At 39.9% G+C, this 12,125-nt stretch overlaps 1 pseudogene across 1 annotated transcript; it reads right to left on the bottom strand.

The window, feature by feature from the left end:
- Nucleotides 1-10,512: 10,512 nt before the first annotated feature.
- LOC306639675 (olfactory receptor 5G9-like) lies at nt 10,513-11,457 on the bottom strand (annotated as a pseudogene). The gene is made up of 3 exons: nt 10,864-11,457; nt 10,688-10,828; nt 10,513-10,645 (listed from the first exon to the last, which is right to left on the bottom strand). The product of its transcript is annotated as an olfactory receptor 5G9-like (transcript).
- Between the last annotated feature and the right edge of the window lie 668 nt (nt 11,458-12,125).

Raw genomic sequence — 12,125 nt, 5'->3', positions numbered from 1 at the left:
GGTCAGTTTCACTTTTCTTTAATATTGACATTTACAAGAAATACACAAGTATTCAAATATTAATTATATTTGCAAATCATGCAAGGACAAAGTGTACTTCCATGGCTTGACTATTCCCCTGTCTGCTCAGGGGACTTTTAAGTCAGGTCTATTTATTTTGTATTTTATTTTACTTGAAAACAGGAGGGAGTCTGTTTAATAGAGATATCACAGCATTTATACGATTTAGTCTTATACTATCTCAGTCCTAAACAATTCTAGTCAAAATGATGCCATTATAGACACTTTTAAAAGAAAAACTATAAGTATTTTTCTTGGACCAGTAAGAGAACTACCGTGGATATCCAGGGATTTTTTTTTTTTTTAACACAATTTAAGACACATGAACTTAACCAACTAAAGCGTTATGAAAATGTTCTTCAATTGGGAATTTTCGTTCTTCCAAAAATAAGGTGGTTTTTCTTTGAAAGTCATAGCAAATCAACAGGAATTACGTAGGTTTTTTACTTGGTCTATCCAAATGGAAAATTCCCAGTGGACAGACCCAGTAACAGGGTTTATCTGTATAACAAATTATCAATAAAATGATTTAAAAAATTCAAAATTTTCATACAGCTTTAGAGTCATAAGTAATATAACGAAGCCTTCAGATTCCTGGGTGGGAACCACAGACCTAGACCAGGAACCGTAGATCTAGATCATGCTCCTCAACTTGACAGCGTATTCGATGTATCAGACATGACTTCAGAGCTTTGGGTCCTTTCTAAGAGAACTTACTAGAATGTCTGGTGGAGCCCCGGAGGTCACAAAGTCTGGCCGCTGGAGAACTCCAGCCCTAGGCAGCTGAGCCCCTAGTGCCCTTCCACCCCTGCAGTCCCCCACCCTCACTCCAGTCATCCGGCATCAAGCACCAGGTCCTACATGGTGAGCGAGATGGACCAGCCTTTTGATATGTTCAGAGTTTGACTCAAGTCCTTTATCTTCCAAAACTCCCTAGTCCTACTACAAAATCCTTTCCTACATAATAATTCACCCATCTTTACCATCGCAGCTCAACCGCATGGACTCTGAATTCAATCACTTCCGAATTTTGGGTCACATCAAAGTGGGACCAGTCCAAAAGCAACCCTGTCTTCAGGGTAGCTCAGACATGACTTCCTCCACAAAATGATGTTCTTCCCACTGACCTCTACGATTTAAAGCAATATCTTCTCCTGTATTTCAGACCTGTGGTGACCTTACATATGGAATTTACCAATGCAATCTTCGATTATGGTAATTTTGTGGGGGACTTGATATCCCTTTGACCATCAATGATGGAGGCTATACTTAGTTAATTCAGCAAAATCATATCACGTCCAGGATAGTACTAGTCTGATACTAAATATTTATCGTGGAAAACTGATTTTCCTTTATAATTTAGTATCACAGTCCAAACCTATGAAAGTTGAAATACATCAACGATTTACAATATTTATGAGCCATGAACTTGACAATCTGATGAAAATTCTTGTCCTTTCCTGTGTAATAACTGTGCATAGGCACAAGCACACAGAACCTGCATGTGATTTCACAGTCCACTACAGTCTTTGAAAGTTTTTTCTAAGCCTAGTTTTAAAAACACTTCTATTACCAAAGGCAACTTCAGTGGACAGTTTTTTTGACTGACGAGCCGATGCTGCCATCTAGTGGCAATGTCTAGCAACACATAAAGAAGAAGCAGCCCAGGCTGCTGCATCCCTTGTCCTGAAGGGGCTTGCTTTCCCACATTAACGTGAGACCATGTTAACAGATGCCTGGGGCTAAGGAGAAGGAGACAAAGGCTGTGACATTCTTATGCCTGGTTACTGTAAAAGAAAAAGTTAGATCCTCATGTTCTAAAATAGAACTAATATTTAGTACTAGGTTTGTAAAACTTGAGGATATACAGGAAAGAGGGAAGTGTGGGGGAAAGATACTGGCCAAATTATATTGTTATTTTATGTTCATGTAAGAATATGTGACCACAAATCCCACCACCATGAACAACTATACTATATAAAATGATGAAAAAAATTCAGGATATAAGGTCATGTAGAGGTAATGTTTATTAACAGAGAAATTGGAAAAGGGCAAATTAAACTTAAGAGTTAGTCCCTTAACACTTTCCTTTCAAATTGGCACTGGAAGAAAAATAAAGTCTGACAGATAAGCTCAGGTGAGTGTGGTAGACTTCTGTTGAGTAACTACTCTGCTGGACCATTAAGAAGCAGTGTCTCTCATTCTCACAAAAGAGGTGAAAGACCTCTACAATGAGAACTACAGAACACTAAAGAAAGAAATTAAAGAAAACCTTAGAAGATGGAAAGATCTCCCATGTTCTTGGATAGGAAGAATTAATATTGTCAAAATGGCCATACTACCTAAAGTGCTATACAGATTCAATGCAATTCCAATTAAAATCTCAATGATGTACCTTACAGAAATAGAGCAAGCAATTATGAAATTCATCTGGAAGAATAAGAAACCCAGAATAGCTAAAGCAATCCTTAGCAGGAAGAGTGAAACAGGGGGTATTGCAATACCAGATCTTCAACTCTATTACAAAGCAATAGTAACAAAAACGACATGATATTGGTACCAAAATAGAAAGGTAGATCAATGGTACAGAATAGAGGACACGGACACAAACCCAAATAAATATAATTTTCTCATACTAGACAAAGGTGCCAAAAATATGCAATGGAGAAAAGATAGCCTCTTCAACAAATGGTGCTGGGAGAATTGGAAATCCATATGCAATAGAATGAAACTAAACCCATATCTCTCACCATGCACGAAACTAAACTCAAAATGGATTAAGGACCTCGGAATCAGACCAGAGACCCTGCAAATTATAGAAGAAAAAGTAGGTCCAGATCTTCAACATGTCAGCTTAGGACCAGACTTCCTCAACAGGACTCCCATAGCACAAGAAATAAAAGCAAGAATCAATAACTGGGATAGATTCAAACTAAAAAGCTTTCTCTCAGCAAAGGAAACTATCATCAATGCGAAGAAAGAGCCTACAGAGTGGGAGAAAATCTTTGCCAATCATACTTCAGATAGAGCACTAATTTCCAGAATCTATAACGAACTCAAAAAACTCTACACCAAGAATGCAAACAATCCAATCAACAAATGGGCTAAGGAAATGAATAGACACTTCACAGAAGAAGATCTACAAACAATCGACAAACATATGAAAAAATGTTCAACATCTCTAGTAATAAGAGAAATGCAAATCAAAACCACCCTAAGATTCCATCTCACTCCAATTAGAATGGCAATTATCAAGAATACAAGCAACAACAGGTGTTGGAGAGGATGTGGGGAGAAAGGTACACTCATACATTGCTGGTGGGGTTGCAGATTAGTGCAGCCACTCTGGAAAGCAGTATGGAGATTCCTCAGAAAGCTTGGAATGGAACCACCATTTGACCCAGCTATCCCACTCCTTGGCCTATACCCAAAGGACTTAAAATCAGCATACTACAGAGATACAGCCATATCAATGTTCATAGCTGCTCAATTCACCATAGCCAGATTGTGGAACCAACCTAGATGCCCTTCAGTTGATGAATGGATAAAGAAACTGTGGTATATATATACAATGGAATATTACTCAGCCATAAAGAATGATAAAATTATGGCATTTGCAGGCAAATGGATGAAATTGGAGAATATCATGCTAAGTGAAATAAGCCAATCTCAAAAAACCAAAGGTCGAATAATATTGCTAATAAGTGGATGAGGACACATAATGGGGGGAGGGAAGGGTTAGTGTTAGGGTTAGAGTTAGGGTTAGGGAGGGGGGCAAGAATGGAGGAAGGAAGGACTTTATAGAGGGAAAAGAGAGGTGGGAGGGGTGGGGGAAGGGAAACAATAACAGAATGAATCAAACAACATTACCCTATGTAAATTTATGATTACACAAATGGTATGCCTTTACGCCATGTACAAACAGAGAAACAGCATGTATCCCATTTGTTTACAATAAAAAATAAAAATTAAAAAAAAAATGAAGCAGTGTCTCCTCAGGACAAAAGATAAAAGAATTCCTCTATTTCTAGTCAAATAAATTTTAATCAGGAGCAGATAATGTCATGTCTTTCTGATATCCACAATGGTGGACATACAGAATTTATACTAATATTAATAATGATAATAATAATAATGGAAACGTCAACTGTCTTCTTCTCAATACTCCCCTGCAGTGTCTTTTTTAAACACATAATAATATAATGCCCTATATGACATTATCTCCATTTCATAGAGGAGTTCATTAAATTTTTGGTTTAAAGTCTTCATAATTTTAGATATGGTTCTGATTTGAATTTTGCAATATGTAGCCCCAATAGTACAACTGAATATAACCCTGCCATTCATACTTCACTTCCTCTCTCCCTTGCTTTCTCCTTCCCCACCCGACCTCACGCCCTTGAACGAAAAGTATTAAAAATGCGTTGTTTTAAGACCTCTCACATAGGTAAAGATAGAAAGTGTGAAAACAGTGTCTCGGCTTCATTTTCTTTTTTCCTCTCTCCAAAACTTTGTTTTCGCTTTTCAAAATCCCATTCCAAATGTTCTTCTGCCCAAACAGGCTTCCCTTTCCCTTTCCCTTCTCCTGGAGACAGACCCACTCTCTCAGTGTGAATGACTTGTCCCTCCCTCAGGGGGCAGGACTGTCTGACCAGAGGTTCTGCCTCTCCCCAAAACCAGAAATAAGCCTTTGTGAAAAGGACAGGAAGTCAGTGGGAACACTAAGGCCCTGGGCACAGCTACCAGAGCAACAAATGTTGACCAAAAATTTGGTCAAACATGTGGTTGTTTTTCTCACTCTTCTTCTTCTTTGAGGGTATGAAATAGTGACAGAAAAAATGAGTGGAAACTTCTCCTAACTATATTCTTCCACTTTTATTCTTTTCCAATGTACTGAAGCTTAAAAGTCAAAGCCAATAGTCTAGCAAAGTTCTCATGTGGATATACTTCCCTGGACTACTGTGAGCTTGGCTTAGGTTTGCCTACAAGAGATCTAAAATAATAGGAACTTAAAGAAATGATTTAAGGGATTTTATTTTCTCTCTCATAAGACAAATCTGGAGCTAGCCACCAGATATGAGCTGATAGGACTGAAAAACAGGTAAGGTATCTGAGTATTTCCTTGGGGTACAAGATGACTGCTTAAGTCCCAGCCATTAAGTCTGGATTCTAGGTCAAAGAAAGGTGATGGGGGAAAAAAAGCCTTGAAAATCTAAGGACACTTTCCAGAAACTCTCACAAATCTTCCACTTACATGTCACTCATTGGTCAGTACTTGCTCATATGGGAACAGTCACATAGAGAAAACATTTGAAAACAGTCTTTTATTTTGGTTGCAACATACTCAGCTAAAAAGGAAGCTTCTAGCAAACATGAGGAGAATGAAAGATGGGATTCATGTGGTGCTTTATGACACAGAGGTAAGTGTAATTTATTTGGCTTCTTTCTTTCTCAGTCATTCTTTATCCTTGGTGACCTTACTAACATACAGTGTTTGTGTAAAAATGAAAACCCTAAATTTTGCTGCCTGGAGACCTGGGTTAGAAAGGCAGCCCCACTATATATATATATATATATATATATATATATATATATATATATGCCTTTATCTGCAAGCCCCTCCCCTCCACAGAGGAGGGCACTTGGCCTGCGTCATTCACTCCTATAGCCCAGAACAGGGAATAATGCCCACCAACTAGGAACACATGAATTTGTTAACACCCATAAATTGTTTTGACAATTATAAGTCATATTGAGAGGAATATTTAATAAATGATAATTTATTTCAAAATATTTAGATATTTTGATTTAGTTTAAGATTGATTAAAAATAATAGATAACATGAAATATTATTGTAAAAATATATATATATATGAATGTAGAAAGATACTGAAGGAATATGAGCAATAGATTTAACATGGATTATCTGTACAAATAAAATTGTACTGCAAGAACATGTTTTTCAAGATCCTATTATCTTAGAAAAAGGGACGATCTAAATTATATATTTCTAAATATACTACATAAATATACATATGTGGGGAAATATTAGAAGTATATATATTAAAATAAATAGACACTGTCTTTATATATGAATAGTAGAGTTTTATGTTTTTTAGCTTCTTTTGGTTCTATTTTTCAAATATCCTACAATGATTTTAGCTCCTATCCCCTACAAAACATGATGTTCATTGCTTTTCCTAGGCAACAGCAACCATGAATTTAGGCATATATTTTTGAAATGCATTTCAACTCAACTTATACATTATAAATGATCTAAGTTCAAATATTATATCCTTAAAAAAAATTGCTTCACCTTTGAAAAGAAAAAAAAAAAAAGAGGTACAACACAGGGTCAGAGAAAGTGACTCTGGAGTCTCTGAGAGGGACCTCCATCTTCCTGTCAGCCCAAGCGGAATCTGTTGCAAGGCTACAGAGAAGTCTGCTCTTTGGCAGCCCCCTGGGATTTGCTTTAGAAATTTCAAAATGTATTTGTTCTTGGAATTGCCTGGGTGAGGTTCCAGGAGATGGCAGATCCTGGCCTACGGCTCCGAGTTCAGACAAGGGCCCTGTCTATGTAAGTCCATGCCGTGATCCATCCTTGGGGGCTTCCTATAAAATACCAAGGGCCTTAGGAAATGTAGCAGCTACACACTGACTCTTTTGGTGTCTCAGGGGGATTTCCAAGCACCGGGGGACCTGCTAGCCCCCGCTGCCTTCTGAAGAAGGATTTCTGCATCCAGGGCTATTTCAGCTGTCCAGAGGAGCCCCCTGGCCTCCCCGGGGGCCACTCACCTTCTCCACCTGGCCTCCTCCCCTGTCTCTGCTGAATGGCAGCCGGGGCCTCAGGCTTAACCCAGTCTCCCTGCATCCCACAACCAGCAAGAGAATGGTGGTGGGGTAGCCGGCATAGGTGAAGGGGCTGTTTTGTTTTGTTCTAGGATCTTTGTTTTGGGGTTTTGTTTTTTGTTCGTTTCAGTGGTGTTTAGTGTAGCCTGTTGCCTCTTTTTCTTACACCAAAGTCATAGACAAGAAGACATCAAAAATCAGAATAACGGGTGTAATTTATAGCATCAAACTTAGAGATGAGACTCTCTACTGCCAAACACTCACACACGGTTGGAAAGATGATAGAAAAGGGAATGCTCTAGAACTTTCCTTGGGTGCAGAGATGCAATCATGGAGTCTTGAGGAAAGGTAAGCGTCTCCCAGTCTGGATGAAATGCAGTCTTGCAAAGCTAATTTGGATGTTCTGAGCATCAGATTTGACCTTTTCTTTTTCTTATTCAGAAAAAGAAGGAAACAGGGACAACAGGAAAAATGGTAGAAATATAAGTCCAGATGAGGCCGCCATTCCTTTGCCAGTGACTGATGACTGAAGCATTGGTACGTGTCCTAGAATCTTAGGATCCTAGGATATTCTGGGTTCACTTGCTTTGCTTGGAGGCTCTTTTTCCCTGTTTCCTACACTAACTATAAATTTAGGCCATGTTCTTTGCCAATAATACTAATGCGAATCGAACTCAATAGCAGAACATCTCAACCCAGAACACTGGCTCTTTTAAAGACAGTCAGGATAACTTGCTGCACACAATTAACAGATGTCAAAGTGATGCCCATCCAGGACAGACATCACTCATCACACCAGCCCAAGGGAAGACTGCCTTCCATCTGCAGAAAGGATTCTCACAATGGCATTAAAGAAGTAAAGGAATAAGCTGGGGTTGTGGGCATGCCTGTAATCCCAGCAGCTCAGGAGACTGAGAAGGGAGGATCACAAATTTGAGGCCAGCCTCAGCAATTTAGCGAGACCCTATCTGAAAATAAAAAATAAGAAGAGCTGGACACGTTGCTCAGTGGTTAAGTGCCCCTGAGTCGAGTCCCCAGTATGAAGAAGCAGCAGGAGGAGGAGGCAGAGGACGAGAAAGAGAAGGAGAAGAAGAAACAACAGACGTTAGGCCACTAAAGTTTGCTGAACTTCAGGTTAACTTCACATTTAAAGGACAACAACCTGGGGATATAAGGATTCACTGTTCTATTTTATTAATGTATACAATTAAAAGAGTCTTAATATAATACTTTTAAGGGAAAATATATTGGATGAAGCATCAGACTATTCAGTGGTGCATAGTAGGGAGATATCTCAAAAATGATAATGGAGAAGAATTGAAAATCAGCAGCTGTCATGAAATACAGAGGTGTTCATGAACCCCCAAAACACAGAACTCACCCACTACTAAGACACAGCAGCTGTGGGGCGTGGCAATTACGGAGCTCTGGGTTTCAGTGGATGCATATGTACCATGATTGACCAGAGGAACCCTGTTCAGCCCCACGAGTCCAAAGAACCTCTGCTGCCAAGCATAGACCAAGCCTTAATAATTTTCCTTTAAAAAAAAAAAAAACAGAAAGAAAGAAAGAAAGAAGAACAAAATGTTACTTTGTTTTACTATCAGCAGCAAACGCATTCACATCTGTGATGGTTTATGCCATCTTCCACCTAATTCTTTCAAAAATAAACAAAAAATATAAATCGAATTGGAAAACTTTGTGCGCTACACTATGAATCCATTTAATAGCATCCTATGGGCATTATTTTCTCTCCGGTTTCCTGACTCCTCCTTTCCCCCAGTTCCTTTATCTTCTCCCTCTGCGTCCAGCTCCCTGCACAGCCTGATCAACCCCTCTGAACTCAGGCGACTCTGTTATCAGTGCCTGTAAAAAACTTCCTTTAGAGCAACTGCAATACTCAAAGCAGGTTCCCCTGTCCCTGGAGGAGGAAATCCACTCAGCTGTGAATTCCATCCTTTGCCTCAGAAAGCCCTAGCACACCCCGCCTCTCACCCTGTGATCCCCGAGGCCAGGGCTTAAGCTAAATCCACACCCTGGTTTTTCCTTGCATCCCTTCTCAAACATGCCTTACCCTGCTTCCCCTCCTCTCCACATGCTCAGCTATAAATCGTGACATCGTCTGAACATCATTGTACATTTGCATATCATGTCCAACTATTAGGACTAAAAAACCCTGCAGACCCTGGTTTTACCAAACAGACTCTTTTCAAGCATGATTTTATCTTCTCTGAAAATAGCTATAATCCCTCTTGAATCCTTCAGCATATTTTCAGATAGTAGAGAGGTGTTCAAAGTACCTTTAAACTCCATTGCTTTACAACTTGGAATCGACAACAAAAACCAACATGAAAATAGGCTATAAATTTTCTGCATCTTAGTTACCTCTGATTTCTCAATACTCATGGCCTCTGAGTTTGTAGAATCTTTCTGGTGTTCCCATTCACTATTTTATATTTAATTTCTATAGTATGCTATTCCTATTGATTTTTATCTGGAAGAACAAGCAAAAATAGATATCAAATAATAGAGCAATAGCTAGAATAACAAGAGTCAATTACATAGAGAAACATCTGGAAATTCTTATCATCAAGATTTGCCTCTGGGCAGAATAGGATTTTAGGTTTTTATTTATATTTATGTATTTATTTAGTATTAGAACTTGAGGTTGGGGTGGTTTACCACTGAGATATATCCCCCAGTCAGTTTTGGAGGGTTGTTTGCTTTGTAGATGGGGTCTTGCTAAGTTGCTAAAGTTGACCTCAAACTTATAATCCTTCTGCCTCAGTCTCCTGCTTCTCTGATATACAGGCATGTACCACCATGCCCAGGAGGATTTTTACATTTATTGTTGTTCCTGTTTTGCTTCTCTATATTTTCTTTCTTTTCTGTAATGATTGTTACACTTTATATTTAGAAGAATAAAGAAAATCTTCATAAGATAAATTTTAAAATAGACATGAGGAATTCCTTTAGTTAAGAAGATCATTTGTGGACCTCAGTAACTTGCTCTGTTTGATATTTTCCATTCTGCACAGAGGGATGGGGAACACATGTTGCCACGTTGGAAGTTCACATTATTCCAACAACAACAGTATTACTAGCTCTGTGGTTCCAGCATGTATTGGGTCTTGTATTTCCGGTAACAAAGATATTTAAAAGAGGTCGAAATATTCTGACTCTGTGAGTGACTAGAATCTTTGATTGTTTATAGGGACATGATGACAAAGAGCTTAAATTATTAAGTGGTAAAATAAAAGTCATGTGGAATGAAGGATGACGTTGCCCAAACTGTGCAAAAGGTTTGGCACCTTGGAATAGCGTCCAGGTAGTCTAACCATGTTGGGAAGCTTTTCCTTTGTTTTCTGATTTGATGGGATTTTAATTTGAGGGGAGGGGTACTAGGGATTGAACTCAAGGGCACTCAACCACTGAGCCACATCCCCAGTCCTATTTTGTATTTTATTTAGAGACAAGGACTCATTGAGTTGCTTAGCGCCTCGATTTTGCTGAGGCTGGCTTTGATCTCGCCACCCTCCTGCCTCAGCCTCTTTCACCTCTAGGATGACAGGCGAGAGCCACCACTGCGCCCCCTGCGGGGGTTTAATTTTCGATGAAAAACTTGCCCTTGGTGATGGTCCTACCCACGGCAGCTTTCACCTCCTTATTCCGCAAGCTGTAGATGAGTGGGTTCAGCATGGGGACCACTGCTGTGTTCGTGGTGGCCGGAGCTGTCCTGGTGGTCAGTAGCCTGACCATTATGATCTCCTACTTTTACATCTTCGTCGCCATCCTGAGGGTCCGCTCAGCCGATGGCAGGCGCAGAGCCTTCTCCACCTGCTCGTCCCACCTGACGGCCGTCTCCATCCTGTACGGGACCCTCTTCTTCATCTCCGTGCAGCTGGGTGCCATTTCTTCCCTGGACCTCAACAAGGTGGTGTCGGAGTTCTACACAGCTGTTTATTGATGCGGATGTCAGCGCAGACCAGAGAGAGGAGCGGGGACATGTCGCAGAAGAAGTGGTTGACGATGTTGGAGCTGCAGAAGGAGAGTCGAAAGGCGGCGGTGGTATGGGTCTTGGTGTTCAGGAAACCCACCGCGGAGGGTCCAGCCACCAGCTGGGTGCACAGCCGCTGGCACATGGCGACTGCATACAAGAGCGGGTTGCAGATGGCCACGTAGCGGTCATAGGCCATGGAGGCCAAAAGAAGGCACTCGATGGCCACTAAGAAGCCGAAGAACCACTGCTGCAAGGCACACCCCAGGAAAGAGATGGCATTTCCGCTCCGAGAAGAAGTCGGCCAGCATCTTGGGACCCACGACAGTCAAGAAGCAGATGTCCATGAAGGACAGGTGGCTGAGGAAGAAGTACATGGGCGTGTGGAGGCGGGAGTCCAGGCGGAGGAGGACCATCATGCCCAGGTTTCCCATCACGGTGACCAGGAAGAGGAGCAGAAAGAGCCAGAAAAGAAAGACCTGCAGCTGAGGAGGGAACTTCAGGCCGGAGAAAATGAACTCTGTGATCCGTGTGCGGTTGTCATCAGCCATCAGGAGGCTTTGGTTGCTGTGGTGAGATAAGCCAAGAATTTATAAGGCGTGCAACACCTTCAAATCATAACCTAGTGGAGAAGAAACGGAGTTAGGACTTTAGATATTACTTAAAGCCTAAATAAAACGCTAGCGAATCAAGTGTATCATAGTGCTAAAGAGTAATATGACTTCAGTGCCTTAAAGAGGAGGTGGGTATTTAAGGAATGGTTCTGCATTAGAAAACCTATGAAATTAGTCACTACCCTTACAGACTACACAGAAAAGCACGACTATTCCAAAAAAAAAAAAAAAGAAAAGAAAAATGGTTCAATAAAATGATACTGTCAGAAAGCTTTTCAAACTAAACATTAAAAGAACTATTATTTATGGATGATCTATCAAAATGTATAAAATGCATTCTACTGCCATGTACAACTAAGTAGAACCAAAAAAAGATTTTAAATAATAAAATATATTTATAAATAATAAATATTTATTTTTATTATATTTTAATATAATAAAATTAAATCTAAAAAAAGAACTATTATTTAATAAAAAGAAATGTCCAGTAAATACATGTGTGCAGTAATAAAACATCAGAAACATCCATCTTATTATCAGAGACCATATTTGTGAGCACCATTTGTGGGCAACATAAATATCCACATAGAAAACCTAGAAGAAAG

The sequence above is a fragment of the Sciurus vulgaris genome (genome assembly GCF_902686455.1).
Source record: "Sciurus vulgaris genome assembly, chromosome: 11".
NCBI lineage: Eukaryota > Metazoa > Chordata > Mammalia > Rodentia > Sciuridae > Sciurus > Sciurus vulgaris.
This window is presented reverse-complemented; position numbering and strand designations above follow the sequence as displayed.